This window comes from Lissotriton helveticus, chromosome 3_1 (assembly GCF_964261635.1).
Source record: "Lissotriton helveticus chromosome 3_1, aLisHel1.1, whole genome shotgun sequence".
In the NCBI taxonomy this organism is placed as follows: Eukaryota; Metazoa; Chordata; class Amphibia; order Caudata; family Salamandridae; genus Lissotriton; species Lissotriton helveticus.
In genome coordinates, this window is record NC_136061.1 from 13,339,757 (window position 1) to 13,356,594 (window position 16,838).

The 16,838-nt window shown below is 43.1% G+C and overlaps 1 long non-coding RNA gene across 1 annotated transcript in view; it reads right to left on the minus strand.

Moving 5' to 3' along the window:
- Positions 1-16,838, minus strand: part of LOC144822038 (uncharacterized) — a 153,844-nt gene that overhangs the window by 92,951 nt on the left and 44,055 nt on the right. Inside the window, exon 2 of the long non-coding RNA XR_013608532.1 lies at positions 9,472-9,587. This is a non-coding gene — a long non-coding RNA (uncharacterized LOC144822038). The remainder of the gene's footprint in view (positions 1-9,471; positions 9,588-16,838) is intronic.

Consider the following 16,838-nt stretch of genomic DNA (forward strand, 5'->3'; position numbering starts at 1 on the left):
CGGAAACTTTGTCCCTGTCAAGCATGACCAGATGTCTCAAGTTGGCGCTTTTCAATTTTTTTAGAATTGGAAAACATTTAGTCTTTCAAAAGTCATATCTCCTGTTACAGATATTGATTTTTGTCATTTTGGTATCATTTACATCATAAAAATGTTTCCTCATTTTAATTATTGGTGTTGGATTTTTTTGTGTGTTGGGTCTTAGCTAATTAATGTATTGGCATTTTAAAATGATTTACATATCTGTCTCCTAAGTTAAGCCTGTCTGCTTGCAGTCAGCTAGTAAGGGTTGAACAAGGGAATAATTTATTGAGACCTTGACTGGCCCTTATATTGTGATTGTAGCCTTATTACTAGTGGTAGGTACCAACTTACCCATACTAATAATTCATGATCCAACATTAAAAATATCATGTTATACACCAGCAATCCACATAGCATCCTACCTGCAATGCAGCAACTAACAGAACATTTTGGAGCCCTTTCTGGATACATAGTTATTAAATCCAAGACTGAGATTAGACTGGAAATTTGCAGGGAGGGAATCTACAGTCTTTAAAGACTCAATCTAAGGTTAGATATCTAGGTATGGATGTGATCCCAAGCTTTAGAGAAATTGCTAGAGTCATTCTGAACAGAAATGACACAGAAATAAATATCCATTTCACCAAATGGGAAAACTTGCATCTCATGATGCACAGAGGGTGAAGCTTATGGAGATGATTATTTTGCAAAACTTGATGTTCCTTTTCAATAATAGCCCTGGCTGGTCCCAAAGAGCTTGAAATATTATATCCAGAGGAGATTAATTTTCTTCATTTGGGCCTTGAAAGGTCCATGATTAGCCTGGAGGAGACTGAGGAGAAAATGGGAGGAGGGTAGGTTAGCCTTCGCAAACATGCAGATGTATTGCTATGCATTTTAATTTATGAATAGCAGAATAAATATTGGCAGACCGCAGTGACACCTGGAGGAGGAGATTGTAAGTAAGTATGATGATAGGTGACTTGGGTGGGAAGGCTATTATTTGAAGTGGGGCTGAAGGTTCTAAGGGCATATTTAGTAGTGTGGTATAAGAAAGGGAAACTGGTTTTGACAACTACTCGGAATTTGATAATATTTGGATGTCACCAGGGACATCAATACTGCTATATGACAAGATTGATTTGTAGATATTGGTGGATGTGGTAAAGTAGCGGGATCCAACTCATCTCATTGAAAGTTATAAGGGAGCGAACCGATGACAAGATATGTGAGTTAAGACTAACAGTCGAAATTGTTGGGGAGTGATCAATTGTGGTCTAGGAAAGAGCAGTGGGAGTACAAAAAATGAATTTAGGACACTGGTCCTCTTTTCAAAGAAGTTGCAATATGATTCTGGGAACTGGTGATCGCAGACATTTTGGAAAGGGTATTCTCGGAACAGGCACTTGAGAACACTGAAGCTAACAAACGCATAGCAAGTATCTTTGAATCTTCTTTATACAAATGTCAAATCTGCTGCACTAAGTAAAAAGCACTTCTAAACTCTGCACAGGATCCCCTGAACACTGAGCATATTGCCATTAATAGTGCAGAAGAACATTCCAAGATGCCAAAGATGATCGAAAGTTTAGTGCTAACTAAGCATGGGCGGATTTTGCGGATCCACGATTCGCGGATTTGCGTATTCACGGATCGTGGATCCGCAAAATCCGCGGATTTTGCGGATTTGCGTATCCGCGGATTTGGGGCGGGGCTTCCATGCGAGTGCACATGCCTCTTGTGTGTATAAAAGGTCGCGGGGCTTCCATGCGAGTGCACATGCCTCTTGTGTGTATAAAAGGTCAGAGACCGATCAGAGCAGCAAATGAAGAGACAGAACCTCCTGGTCACAGGAACAGCACGGGGATTGGGCTCGTGAAAGTCAAGGTTGCAAAGGCCTCTATCCAGCATCACAGCTGATTTTCGACGGTAGATTTGGGAAGAAGGCACATCTGCCCAGCCGTTTCTTTTCTAAAAACAAGTGGTATAAAAACAGAGCCTAGTTGCTCTAAGTTTCCATATGCTGGGTAAAATGCGCAATGTGCAAAATACAAAGTGGCTGGTTCGATAATTAGGTAGCGAGAGGTTTCAAAGATCGTTTCAGGCAGCAGTACTTCTCTGAACCAGTGTCTTGTGTGCCGGCTGCACTGGTGATCTCAGGCCGCCATACACCAACGCAAGGCCCGACTCCCGAACTGCCACAGCGCTGTGCTCCCCTCAATGTCCGATACCAGGCTCACAGTTGGCTAGCTAATATTTCCCCTCCCTGGTGCCAGGTTGCTCTCAGCACTTGCTGGGTATACTTTTCATGCCACCCAGCCGTTGAAATGCTTGTCTCTAGGAGTACTCCCTGACTATGTGTCTCACCATCACCACACATCAAGAGGGCGATAACTGGGAAGGATGGGGAGGTCACCAGACCAGGGAAGCAGGCATTGAGCACTCAAGGGTGTGGGTCAGGAGAAGAAGATGGCCTCTGTGTGCATCTTAAGGAAGAACCAAAGCTAACGGCTGCCATTTTAGGGTAGTGAAGGCCATAGCTCTTCAGCTGTTGCATTTGAGCTTCAACTAGTTCCAGCGACTATGTGTGTGTTACTATGCAATCGCGCCGAAGGGCGCAGGGGTCTCTTGAGTGAGCTGACCAACCATCATAGTGGGTAAATGGCGGGAAGACGGTGCACACCGCGAGTGTGTGGGCGGGGCCAAACGGGCGGGGCTTCCATGCGAGTGCACATGCCTCTTGTGTGTATAAAAGGTCAGAGACCGTTCAGAGCAGTCAAGGATGCAAAGGCCTCTGTCCAGCATCACAGCTGATTTTCGATGGTAGATTTGGGAAGAAGGCACATCTGCCCAGCCTTGCCAACACTCACGATTGTTTTTGGGCTGATGAGTGAGTCACTGAATTTAAGCTTCAACTAGGGCACATGCTTTATTGATATCTGTAAGTGCCTCCGGTTGAGGTTTAATTTTTGTGCCAGGACCATCGTGCCAGAATGAACCCTGCCCTTCATATTTATTCACCTTCCTGGCCTGTTGTAACTATTTTACGATGGCGCCAGCAAGCTGCCAGCTCCATCCTAAAATAGTTACTAAATTAGCTTCAACAGGAAGCTCTAATAGATCAAATAAAGCAGGTGCTCGAGCACCTGCTTTATTTTATCTATTAGAGCTTCCTGTTGAAGCTAACTTAGTAACTATTTTAGGATGGCGCTGGCAGCTTGCCGGCGCCATCGTAAAATAGTTACAACAGGCCAGCAAGGCTTGAACTTTTGCCCCGAATCCGCCGCTCGCGGATTTGCGAATTCGCGGTAAATTCGCGGGAGTTCGTGGATCGCGGATTTACCGAAAATTCGCAAAATCCGCGAGCGTAACGGATTTTACGCTCATGCTTAGTGCTAACAACATCCATTTATTTATTTATTTATTTGTGGGTTTATACTGTACTTGAATCGACTCCCGAAGGAGTATCGCTGCGCCCAACGCCAGTGAACAGATGGAGGAGAGAAGGACAATCTAATTGAAGATACTAATACTGGAACAGAAATGTTTTCAAACTTTTCCTAAAGGTAAGGTGGTCCGTACACTGTCTAAGCGAGAGGGGAAGTTTATTCCATAATGCTGGGCCAATAGCTGACAAGGCTTTACTACCCTGTCTGATCTTTTTTACCATAGGTACTCGGAGAAGGAGCTGATTACTGGACCTGAGGGTACGGACAGGATTATATGAAAGGAATTTTTCTGCCAGATATCAGGGTCCCAGGCCGTGTAAGCCCTTATGGACCACGTAGCAGGTCTTAAACTTAACCTTTTGGCGGATTGAGAGCCAGTGTAGTTTTTCGAAAAGGGGTTTTGTGGGCGATCTGGGAGGGGTGTTTAGGACTAGCCTTGCAGCAGTATTCTGTACCACTTGAAGTCTACCAAGTACTCCGTCATTAGCTGATGCCAACAGCCCGTTGCAGTAATCTAGACGACTAAGCACCAGGGCCTGCACCAAAGTTTTCCCAGTGGAGTCTGGGAGAAGGGGGAATACTTTACGGAGGAGTCCTATCACATGAAAGCTGGATCCCACTGTGTTGTTTACATGCTCCTTTAAAGATAGATCCTGATCCAATCGTATCCCCAGGTTCTTCACTACCTGCTTGGGGCTGGGGACAGGACCTAAGTCGGAAGGCCACCAGTCAGGGGTCCATAGCATTTTAGCATCCCTGAAAAGCATAACCTCGGTCTTTCCCACATTACACTGTAGGAAATTCGAGGTCATCTACTGGTAGACTGCTTTCATGCCTTCGGAGAAGGATTTTTTAACCTCGGAAGTGAGGGATTTGAATGGGAAAAGGAGCTGAGTGTCATCCATGTATGACACTGGGATGAAACCAAAAGCTCTCATAATCCTAGCCAGGGGGCCACATAGATGTTAAACAAAGTAGGGCTCAAACATGAGCCCTGTGGCACCCCCTTTGTAATCTCTACCGCAGACGATCGATATGCGCCCATATTGACACATTGAGTGCGGTCTGATAGGTAGCTCTTCAACCAGGCCAGTGCCAAACTCTCAAGGCCAATCTCAGTAAGACGCCTGAGCAAGATGTTATGAGATATGGTATCGAACGCTGCCGATAAATCCAACAGCACCAGGAATACCGAATATCCCTTGTCCTGGTACATGCGGAGATCATCTGTTACTGAAAGAAGTGCCGATTCAGTACTATAATTAGGCCTAAAGCCGGACTGGGAGTAGTCCAGGCTCCCAGTACGTTCGATAAAGCTCGAAAGATGTTTATTCACGTGCTTCTCCGTAAGTTTGCTCAAGTACGGGAGCAGAGATATGGGCCTGAGGTTGGACAAATCTGTCCAGGGGATAGAGGAGCTATTCCGGATGGGTCTCACCAGTGCCTTTTTCCACTCCAGTGGAACTCGGCCCTCGGCAAGCGAGAGGTTAACAAGGGACTGGATCACAGGACCGAGGGCCTTGGCCACCACTGGCATAATTCTGGCCGGAATGGGGTCGGATGGACAGCCACTCTTAATTTGACCCATAAGATCCTCCACCTTCTTCAAAGAGATAGCAGGGAACTTGGTGAGCACATCAGAGTTAACTAGATCCTTGCCCAAAGACAATGCCACAGGCCGATTTGTGAATACATTGGAATTAATGATTTTATTGTATATCCTATCAATTTTATTGGTGAAGTGGTAGGAAGTATCATCACATAATTGTTGTGATGATAAATCGGGACTCTCGCAGGCTACCGGTTTTGTAAAAGTTTGCAGAATCTGATACAGAACCTTGGGAGCATTGCCTGCTACCGTAAGTTGGGAGACAATATGGTTCTTGCGTGCCGCTCTAATGGCCTTGTGATAGGAAGTCAAGGCAGTACAGTAACAATTTCTATCAGCCTCCAAATGAGACGATCTCCAGACCTTTTCAAGCTTCCTGCATGCCCATTTGAGAGACCATAAATGGTCAGAGAACGACACTTCCTGCCTTTTTGCAGGGCGTGACTTACAAAGTTTCAAGGGAGCAATGGTTTCTACCGCCTTATGGATGGCAAGATTATATTTGAATACGGCCGTCTGAATATTCTCAGTGGGTGTGAGGTAAGGCTCTACAAATGTCTCCTTGAAAACCTTCTGTGTCATTTTGTACCATTGCCTCCGCCACGAAGGAAGGGGTCAGTGGCTGGCTAAGGGGCTTTGCCAAATTAGGCATCATAAATTCTAAAATAGAATGATATGTCCAATTGACCTGCTTGGGAGGATAGCATACAATTTTAGGCAGATTGGAGAGGATTAAGTCGAATGTGTGTCCTGCCTGATGGGTAGGGCCCGAATTATGCTGTGTTAGACCTAATAATAAAAGATCTGCCATATGTTCGTAAGCTGTCCGGCGCTAAGCAATGTTAGAGATTTAATATTACAAGTCCTGGTGCAGAGAGTCAAGCTAAGATGTTAACTAGTTTTCTATTGCACCTACTAGCTAGTACATATTTGGCTAACTTATGGAAGTTAGTATTTTAGGAGGCAGGTGTCGCCATCTTTGAGCAATCTGTGTAGTCCATCAATGATGTTCAGGATTGCAGTCTCTGTACTAAAGCCTTTCATGAATCTGTGTTTGAGAGTTTCATGCAGGTTGAAGTTTTTCAACGTGGTTGTTAAGCTGAGAGAGGAGGCATTTTTCAATAGTTTTGGCAAGGAGAGGGAGGTTGTTTATAGGTCTCTGGTTATTGACGTTGTTCGGGTCAGCATCAGACATTTTGATGAGGGTGAGTTGGCCATGTTTAAGAGAGGCTGGCATAAGCTCCTGGAAAGGGAGAAGTTCATGATTTGAGTCCATGTTGGGGAGATGTAATGTCTACAATCTTTGACCAGGAGGGGACGGATGAGAGTTAGATAGGTGGTGAGCCAGTTTCATAAGGGACAGTATTTCCAGGACTTCATTTTCAGAGACATCATTCTGTTGAGGATGCCATCAGTGATGTCACTAACCATGTCATGAGTGATGTAATTTATGAGACCATACACAGTGTATTGTGGGGGCTTGAGTTATAGTTTGCTCACTAAAAATAATAGCTGCATTTTGATGGTTTTGTCTGAGTTATGTTATGTTATGTTATGTTATGCACTTTTGTATTGCGCACAGCTGCCCCAGCTAAGGGGCGTCCTGGCGCATGGCAGGCAATGTGCAACAGATAGCAGAAACACAACACAGATAAAAGATTTATTTAAAAAAGAAACGTTTTCAAAGCTTTGCGAAAGGCCAAGAGGTCAGTCAGTAGCCGTAAGTCCACTGGGAGGGAATTCCAGAGTTCAGCCGCCCTCACCCGGAAAGAGCGACCACCAGCCCGACACAACCTGTATCGGGGGACCACCGCGAGCGCTTGGCTTCCCGATCTCAAAGCGCGGGAAGGAACATACCACGACAGGAGGTCAGCAAGAATTGGCGGACCTACTCCCCTCAAGCCTAAGTATAACATCCCTGTAACCTTTGTTTTTTTCAGTGAATAAGTGGGTTTGTGAGTAGGACAGAATCTGGTTTAAAGAGGTAAGTGATTGTGTGTTCATAGACATTTCATACTTAAAAATAGGTTCTATCTTTTAGTTTTCCAAATTAATATGTATCTGATTGGCTGTGGATATTGCAATAAAAGCTTCAATACATTTTCAAGTACTCAACCAGACCTGCCCCTGCTGAATTGGAAGCTGGCCTTCTATAGTTAAAAACATGATGAACTTTTAACTTGCTGGTACAGTTGAATGTTTCTAAAATTGCTGCTATGGAAACTGAGGTGAATCAGTGTGGTGAAAAAGGTTTAAAGTAAAGTGTGTGTTTAAAAAATAACATGTTGTATTTTAGATAACTTATATGTTTGAAAAGTGATTTATCCCAATTCATTAGCATGTTTGAGAGTATAAAGCCAACCCCTTCCCTGACCATCATCCTTTGCACAACTACAGCATTGAAGGGCTATACAACACCGCTGTTAGTACAAGCAACATTTTACACAGCACACTGTTGTATCTTGAGTTTCCCTACATCATACACCATCACACCAACCTAAATCAACACACACAAACACTTCCAACACACACACCTGACACACCTCAGCAATCTCCACCAACACCTTACTCCCGGCACCTCTTCCTCATTTGCACATCAGAAACCATGTACAGAAAAAAAAACAATTTACAGACAATGAGTTGTCAGTGATTGTAGATTAGATAATTAGAGTAGATCCACATTTATTTGGAACCATGGTCCAATAGACCCCTCTTATAAAAAAAATCAAATGTGGGAAAGGACTGTCAACAATGTCAATGCAGTAGGGAACACCCTGCACACACTAAGTGACAACAAGAAGAGGTGGCATGACCTCAAGACCAGGGTCAAATACCGTGCCAACAGGAATCGTGAGGTGGCTCAGAGAACTGGTGGTGGCCCTCCCATTCCACAACTGACAATTACTGAATGAGAAGAGAAGGTGCTTGCTATCCTGCATGCAGAGAGTCTCACGGTAATAGCTGGGAGAGTGTAGGCTGGTAATACCAACACGTGTATCCGATCACCCTCTCATGTACAGTCATGCACAACCATAGAGCCAGACATTCAAGACTCAAATGAGTTATTTAAAGGGAGGACTCCTAATACCAAATTTTGCCCAGATTGGATGACTTGGGGTAAAGATATAAAAGTTAACAGTGTGGGTATTGTGCTAGAGCGAGAGAGAAAAGATTACAACAAAACATCAAGGAAAATTATGATGAAAGGAAAAGAGTCAAACAGTGTGTTGCTAAAGTTGGTGACATTGTTAGAGTCAAAGTAAATGATGGTACTTTGTCGTGGTCCAAATTTACAAAACCTTTTCGTGTAATAAAATGTTTTAAAAATTCTGTGAAATTAGAGCATGGTAGAATTTGGAATCTGAGTCGTGTTGTAATTCTTAAATCTAATCCAGAAATGGATTGGGACAATCATAATCAACCTGGAGTCCCTCATTCTAGGTCTTGTTCAGAACTTAGAAGAAGAGGACAGAAGACTACTTTGCAACCTTATTTAAAAGATGATGTTAACTAGTCACTTTTCTGTTGATTTTATGTTAAGATTGGTTACTTTTTTCTTGGTATTATGTAACTATACATTTCTATTTTTATTTATTGTTAGAAGGGAAATGTGCTGTATTCTCCTCCTACCTGTTCCTTGTTCAAGGTTCCATGGAATATAGAATTCAGTTCCAGTTGAGAACATTCCCTTTGAGTTAGTTGCTGACTGACTACTGATGGTTGAGGTGTTATGAAATAAACCTCCAACTTTATTCAACTACTCATGTCCCTTGTACTTCATTAACCATACATGTACAAACAGAGCCAGGGACAGATGGGCCAGGTTGTAGAGGGACTGCGTGAGCTCAATACTGCTGCAGAGGACCATGGACACCCGAATGGGACAACTTGTGAATCTTATGGGCCAGCTTGTGGGTGTCCTTAGGGCGTACATGCTCCTCAATTAACGCCCCTCTCTCCAGTGGCCAGCCTGCTGATTCTTCCACCACCTCAGCTGCAGCCTCAGAGATGGGTGAGCTGCAAGACAATGACTCCTCAGACACCTCTGAGCCTGCAGCAGAGGCCCCCCCACCAAACGCAAGAGGGACACCCTGTTGGGATCCAACAAGCACTCTTACCTGTAGGGTGCCTGATTGTACTTTCCCAGAGACGCTATGAACCAACTTCCTTGTACCCTAGTGTATAACCTGTGTATGCTTTTATCCACTAAGGCTAAGGGATAAGGTTTAGGGAGGAGGGCCGGATACTGGGTGCTGACGTCTTCCTGTTGTCAACCTGCGAGGTAACAGGGAAGGCTTAAACACAGTTTTGTATATATCAAAGGACTATCTAACTACTGTTCAAGTCTCTTTCTGCATTTAGTGATGTACTAAAAAATACGTGTCCTACCTGCGATTGTAAGAAGTTTAGCGTAGCGTCCTTGAAGTCTTGTGATAGCGCCTCGTCGTACTTGGCGGGTGTTGTCGTTGGGAAGTGCAGTCTGGTTCCTTGTACTGTGATGTCTCCTGTGAGCCAACAACAAATATCAAGAAATAAGTTCCTTGATTTCCTGTATGCGTCTTATACTCTCTTACTTAATAATTGCTCAAAGCAGTATTGCCAGTAATCACTTACTTGCACTTTCCCCAAGTTATTGGTTCCATCACACACTTCTGTCGGAAAATATACAATATAACAAACAACAACTAAATCATTACCTTTTATGTTTTTTCCAAAGTCTATTTTTAAGGCTTCTAATACTTTTCTTTCTTAAAATAAAAAGCGTTCCAAAAATTGTCTTTTATTCTCAAAGTGCAGTTGTCTTTTTGATGGGCGCATTAAGATAAAGGAATGATTCATTGAGCTTCCACAAAGTCTTTCTCTTTTAGGAACAGCGAGGAAACCTCCGAAAAGCCCACTGTGATGTTTTGCAGAGGGCCACCAAAGCCAAGAAGAATCCAGGCGGGAGAAGCAATGAAAACAGGCAAGTAGTTCCGAGGCCAGTTGTTCCCCGGAGCGTTAATGGAAGACTAAGCGCCTTCTGGAACTCGGTGTGGCTATTCATAGTATGGCCACACCCAAGAAGGGAGTTGCACTAGCGTGCAATCAACGTACTGCATCCCATTCTACCAATCCTCATTTTGCCAGCAAATGGTGACAAAAGCGGGCGCTGCTGCATTTCAAAGTAAACATTATTGTCTACAGCACACATTATTTAATTCTTTTAGTTTTTAAAAAAATTTTATTTCCTTATACGCCAAAAAACATATTCTAAGAGTAACCAATCCTTTCCACCGTCTGCAGGAGTACAGATGGGCCCCTTCTTAAACTCCGAAGATCTTAATGGATGCACTTTCTGCAGATACCCAGTGCATACCCCATTGTATTGCACGTTCAGATTTCAATTCAGTTCTTACAACTATCCCGGCCCTTGAACTGATCTTAGGGTACTCCAATCTGCAAAAAGGCATAATCATTGGACAAATCGTTCACATCCTACCCAACCAATTGATGCATAGGTTCCAAAAATGCTTTCTTCTCTTCCAAACTGCCTTATCTAAATTAAGTGTATGCCTTATTGCTCGTATCCAATCAATATATAAAGAAACAATGTCACTGACCCAAATTTTGGATATCTCTCTGCGTGCCAGGATAATTAAATAAAGAGATCATTTGTTAATATCTTGAGGAAGTTCCTCATAATTATCAAAGATTCCCAAAAAAACAAGTGCCATACTAACCTGTATATAAAAATTGAAAAGCGTTTTTATACCTTCTTCTATCTCAAACCAAAAATTCCTTAGATCAGGACAAGTTAAAAACATATGAAGGTCGTCGGCCTTTTCCAGCTTACACTTTGGGCAACAGGGTATTGGACCCTTGGAGAATTTGGCCAATCTGGCCGGAGACCAGTATACTCTATGGAGAGAAAAAAGGTGATTGCGCTTTAAATTGGCAGGTGAGACTGTAACATGAAGAAAATCAAAAGATACTTGCCATATATTCTGCAAGTCGACGTCTGGAACCAGGTCCCGCCAAAGTTGTACAGGGAGACAAAAGTCACCATCTTCTGCTTCTAACATTGTCCAGTAGAGCAACGATGTTTTTAATCTCCTTGCATTGTTTAATAAAAGTTCCTCCAAAGCCGAATAAGCGCCAATTTCGCCTACCATAGCCTGGGCCCAGCTTTTGATTTGTAAGTATTTAAATTTGGACAAGTTGTGATCCGTGAGAATGGACATCTCCTCCCAGCTCAAGAGAACACCGTCCGGCATTAGCTGACCCCAAACTTTGACCTCTGCTGCCCGGAGGGGTATAGCCAGTAAGTCTTTGGTCCATCCAGGTGAGCCTGGCGAATCCCAGATTGGAGCTCTCGCTGAATAGTATGGGATATTCAGCGATCTTCTTACTCTGGCCCAAACTTGTGCCATATCCCTAAGAATCTTTAAACGAACCTTCTTAAAAAAACGCGAATCACCAAACTTAAACAAAAAAACCATGAGCACCTCCCTGGAGCTCAGAAAGCATAACTTGGAACATAAAGCCTGTTCCAGTACTAGCTGGAGTATCAAATAGCCTTATTCCCGCCTTGTTCAACAAAGTCCAGGCATACAGCTTCAGATCAGGAGCGCGCAGTCCACCTTTACATTTCTTCCTACGAAGCTTCTTCCATGACATTCTTATGCCCTTTGATGCCCAGATAAATGAATTCCATTTAGCTTGGATCTTGTTAAGCCGGGCTTCCTTAAAAGCAAGTGGGATATTCTGAAGAATAAAAATTAATTTAGGTAGTAACATCATTTTAATAATGTTAACTCTTCCGATCAGAGACAGTGGAAGGAGTGACCAACCTTTTAACGCCTCCCCACTTTCCCTCTCTATTTTTATGAGATTTTTTTTGTGTATTTGATGTATATCCTGCGAAATTTGGACCCCTAGATTTCTTATTTCATGTTTTAAAATTGAAATAGGTGATGAAGTTGTAACATTCCAAATCATGCACTCTGATTTGGCCTGGTTGATCTGATACTCGGACATTTGTCCGAATTGCTCAGCTAGACTATAAATAGGAGGGATAGCATTAATGGGATCTGCTGTGTATAACATCATATCGTCGGCATATAAAGAAACTTTTTTTTTCCAATTATTATATTTAAATGGTAAAATGCGAGCATCTTGTCTGATACTTTCCGCTAGTGATTCAATGTATAAATCGAAAAGCAAAGGTGAAAGGGGGCATCCCTGTCTTGTGCCTCTATTAATTTTTATTGTGACAAAAGATTTCCATTAATTAATACTCTGGCACTAGGAGCCTGATAGAATGCAGCTATAGATCTACAGAAGTTCCTTCCCAAATTACACCTTTCTAAGACCTTGGCCAAAAATACCCAATTAACACGGTCAAATGCCTTAGTGGCATCTAATGGTATGACCGCCAATGGAATTTTATGTATGGTGGCGAGATCAATTGCGCCAAATCGTGCTTGCGTCAGATCTTATATAGAACGCCCTCTTACAAACCCCTTTTGATCTAAGTGTAGCAACCTACCAGCTACCCCATTCAACCTCTCTGCCAAAATTTTAGCCAACAATTTATAGTCCGAATTAAGCAGAGAGATGGGTCTGTATGAGTCACACTGCGATGAGGCCTTCAGTGGTTTAAGAATAAGAACAACTGTAGCGTCATTCCAGGAGGAAGGAATTTTTCCCCCTTCCTCAAAAATAAATGTAAAAAGCTTCTGAAGAACCGGGGTGATTACTGGAGCCAGCACTTTATAGATCTCAGCAGGCAAACCGTCCGGTCCTGGAGTTTTGCCTTTTTTAGCAGAATCTATTGCCGCAGTTATCTCAATCAAACGAATTCCTCTGTTAAGGTTCTCCGATGCCTGATCATCTATCCGTCGGACCACATATTGATCGAGCCACGTCTGAATTATATCATGCCGAGGAACTAAGTCATCCTTGTATACTGCGTCAAAATGATTAAAAAAAGCCTGCTCAATGTCAGTGGTATTTTCTGAGATCTCAGACGTACTTCCCACCTGAACTCCCTTTATAGTGTTCCTCTCCTGCTCTTTCTTCACCTTCCAAGCCAGCAGCTTACCACTGGCTTTACCATATTCAAAATGGGCCAGAGAGCTAGCCTGCCAACGTTGCCTAAGCTGTTCATCTAGACTTTGCTCTAGTTGTAATTTAAAGGCTATCAGCTCTTCCTTCATACTAACTGCTGCCACTGAAACTGGATCTAATAAAACATCCTCTAAAGTCTTAATTTTTGACTCAATCTGCAAGATGTTTGCCCTGAACGCCTTGTGGTTAGAGGATTGAAAAGCTAGTAATAAGCCTCTCAAAAAGGATTTATATGAATCCCAGACAACTGGAAGCATGGCTGAATCAAAATTGATTTTAAAAAACTCTTCTGATTCAAAAAGTAGCTTCTGTACTATTTCTTCATCTAAAAGAATACTTCTGTCTATGGTCCATCTTCTTACATTCTGTGAACCAGAGTACTAAGGAGACAGCCGAATGATCTGAGATATGTGCTCTTAGATGCCTGATCTCTTTAACTAGCTAACAAAGTTGTTGTGAGATTAAAAATAAATCTAATCTATATTTATGACGCAACTTCTTATTATGAAAAGTGAATTCTTTCTTCATACCTGAGTTCTTCCTCCATATATCCTTCCAGCCAAATTGATTAATTGCATTTAGTAGTAGCGATCTCGTTTTAGAATTATGTGGTGCCTTGAGTTTATAGGACTTATCAAATTTTGGATCCAAAATAAAATTAAAATCCCCTTACTAAAATTAACGGATCCTCAAAATCTAGTAGTTCCACCCGGAGTTCTCTAAGAGGTAGTGTATCATCTAAGTTTGGTCCATAATATCCTGCAACTGTCAGTTTATGTGTAAATTACTTTATCTTGGCTATCACCCATCTCCCTTTTTTATCCGCTCTTGACTCAAGTAAGGTTATTTTGGGATTGGATTTAATCAATATAGCAAATCCCTTATTTGAAGTCTGCTGTGTGTTTGTTATTACATGATGGATCCATTTCTTATTACTACATATATCTCTTAACTCTTTATCCGTAGAATGCGTCTCTTGTAAAATGAAAACATGTTCAGGCGCATCCTTCAAATATTGGAATATCCTCTCTCTTCTACGTTTAACCCTTAAACCATTTAAATTCTATGACAAAAAGTTAATATATGCCGACGAGCCTACCCTATCCTGTAGCATTTTATCATCCCTGGGTGTGAATGATTAAATGTCATATTTGGCGACTTGGACATATTTTTTTTTGTTTTTTTCCCCTGATGCTCCCCACCCAGTGCCCTACCCTCCCCCGCCCACTGTACAAGCCTAGTCCCACCCATGCTCCCCTGGAGAACCCCCCTCCTTCCTCTTGGCCTACTCCTGGCCATTAAGACTCGACCCCCATATGTCCGGAGGGCGTGTAGAATATTATCTATTGGCTATTATAGAAAGAAAAGAAAAACCGAGAGGGTATACCATATTTCAAAGTCAAAATCAGACTAATTAAATCAATCGATTATTATGAATACCATTGAAACCTTTTAATGACTGGCTGGTTAGCACTCGCCCAAACCGCTTTTACTATCAAGTGTAACTAATTGGAGATAGTCTTCTGCGTCACCTACCCTTTTAAAAACTCTCATTTTGTTTTTATACATCACTTTTAAAGACCCGGGAAATTTTAATTGAGCGGTTGCGCCAAGTTGTTTAAAGGGATCCAATAATTTACCGAGCTCCCACTGCCTGGATGCTGTAATAGAGGAAACATCTGATCTGATTTGAAAAGTAAACCCTTCAGCTGATAAAGGATCAGCTATGAGGGCCCTATTGAGAATTTCCTCTTTTACAGTGTACGTTAGAAAATGAACTAAAATCTTTCTAGGCCTGCTCTTATTAGGATTTTGTCTAAATGGATCCCTGTGGACACGTTGAATATCCTTCATTAATTCCTCTTCTGAGATTTCGATCTGCGTTGCTTGTTTAATCAGCTTAACCACAAACTCCTTGAAGTTACCCCCTTCTGCACCTTCGGGGACTTTCAGGAGGCGCAAATTGTTTCTCCTTTGCGCATTTTCAAGCGACTCCAATTTCTCTTGATACCCCTGTTCGGAGTCTGCCGCAAGTGATTTAAGATCTGAAACGGTAGACTCTAGTTCAGTGCTTCTAGCTGCCAGTGCGTCACATGTTTCTTCCAGCTTCTCATGGTAGTGTTTTATTTCTTGCTGATTCTTTTTTGAGGCTATGAAATGAAATGAAATGAAAGGAGTCTTGTAAACGCGCGACTTAGCCCGATGGCATCAAGGCGCCTGAATCCACTTTTAACCTCGTGGCCTAAGGCCTGTAGCATTAACAAGACCGACTGGTCAGAATCGCCCAAAGAATTATCCAAGGAATTATCCAAACCCCCTGTAACTGGGGGGGGTAGGTGATGAATCCTCCCCGCTATTAGTTCTTGCAGGACTCCCCAGCCCTTTTGACTCGTTGCCCACTGCCCTCGAGCTCTCCATCCTAATCAGCTCTGTAGCGTTTGCCTGCTCTAAAGCTGAAACCAATTCTAAATTTTCCAGAGGGTGATATTTATTAAATGTCTGGTTACCGCTAACACCCTCAAATGAAGAAGACTCGACAGAATGTTTAAGTTCCAATACAACAGGCACCGTCTTAAAATATGCTTTCAATGAGGGCGGTGGTTTAATCTTCGTAACAGGCTTCTGTGCCTTGGAGGTATTTTTAGAAGTGTTTTTTTTTCCAGTCCGCTTTTGTGGTTTCGCCTTAGATTCGGCTAGAGCCGAAGGTGGTATGTCTGTGGCTGTCGGTTTCCCCCCTTTACTTCTTAACGTATAACCAGAAGCCTGGCTTCCCCACAACTCGCTGCCAGACATACGCGACATACGAAGAATACCCGCTATCCTCTCATTAACTGGGTACACCTCATTATCTTGTTCTCTATTGAGAGAGATTTGCAGGCTGGTGCATTGTGGGTTATGTAGTTTTGAAAACAACACCTGAGTAGTGCCAGAAGCTCTCCAAAAATATAAAGTCCTATATCCTACCCTTCTTCCTCTCCTGACCTCAAAATCCGCCTTCACCCAACAAATTAACTCCCTTCTAAGAAAGTTATGCTGGCCCCCCTATAAATAAACACCAGAGGGGTACCTTCTTGCAACGATAGCAGCACACGCCGCATCCGATCATTGTAGCTGCTCCAGGCTTAGTGTGTGCCTTTTCCCTCGGGTGACAAATAAGCCTTCCAACATGCAGACTGAGAAGCAACGCGCTGTTAAAGGAGCCTCTGACCGCCGCCACAACCGCCACAGCCTTGAATCAGCCCCGTCTTGCCTTCCACGAGTCCGCTGCGATTCCGGTTGCTTCGCTGGGAAATAGTCCAGTAGGAAACACTAAAATGGTTGTCCAATGATGCAAACGAAACCTTGATTGCTGCAGCACTCCAGCGCCTCACCGCCGCCTCCACGCCGCTCCAGCCGGCGCCCTTGGCCACAGCTACTCCAGGTGCGCTACACTCAGGATCGCGTTTCCCCAACAGAATCGCGTACACCAAGGTTCACCAGCTTGACTGGTCTCTCCCGACCTCTCCCGGCAGGTAAGCCGAACTGAGGCTCAGACCAACCGTCTGATTAAAGCCCTCCAGCAGAAAATAGCTAGATTGTGTGGGATGTTAGCCGCATTAGCCTCCCGGACAACGGAGCCTCTGGAGCCTCTGACTAGCCACTTCGGC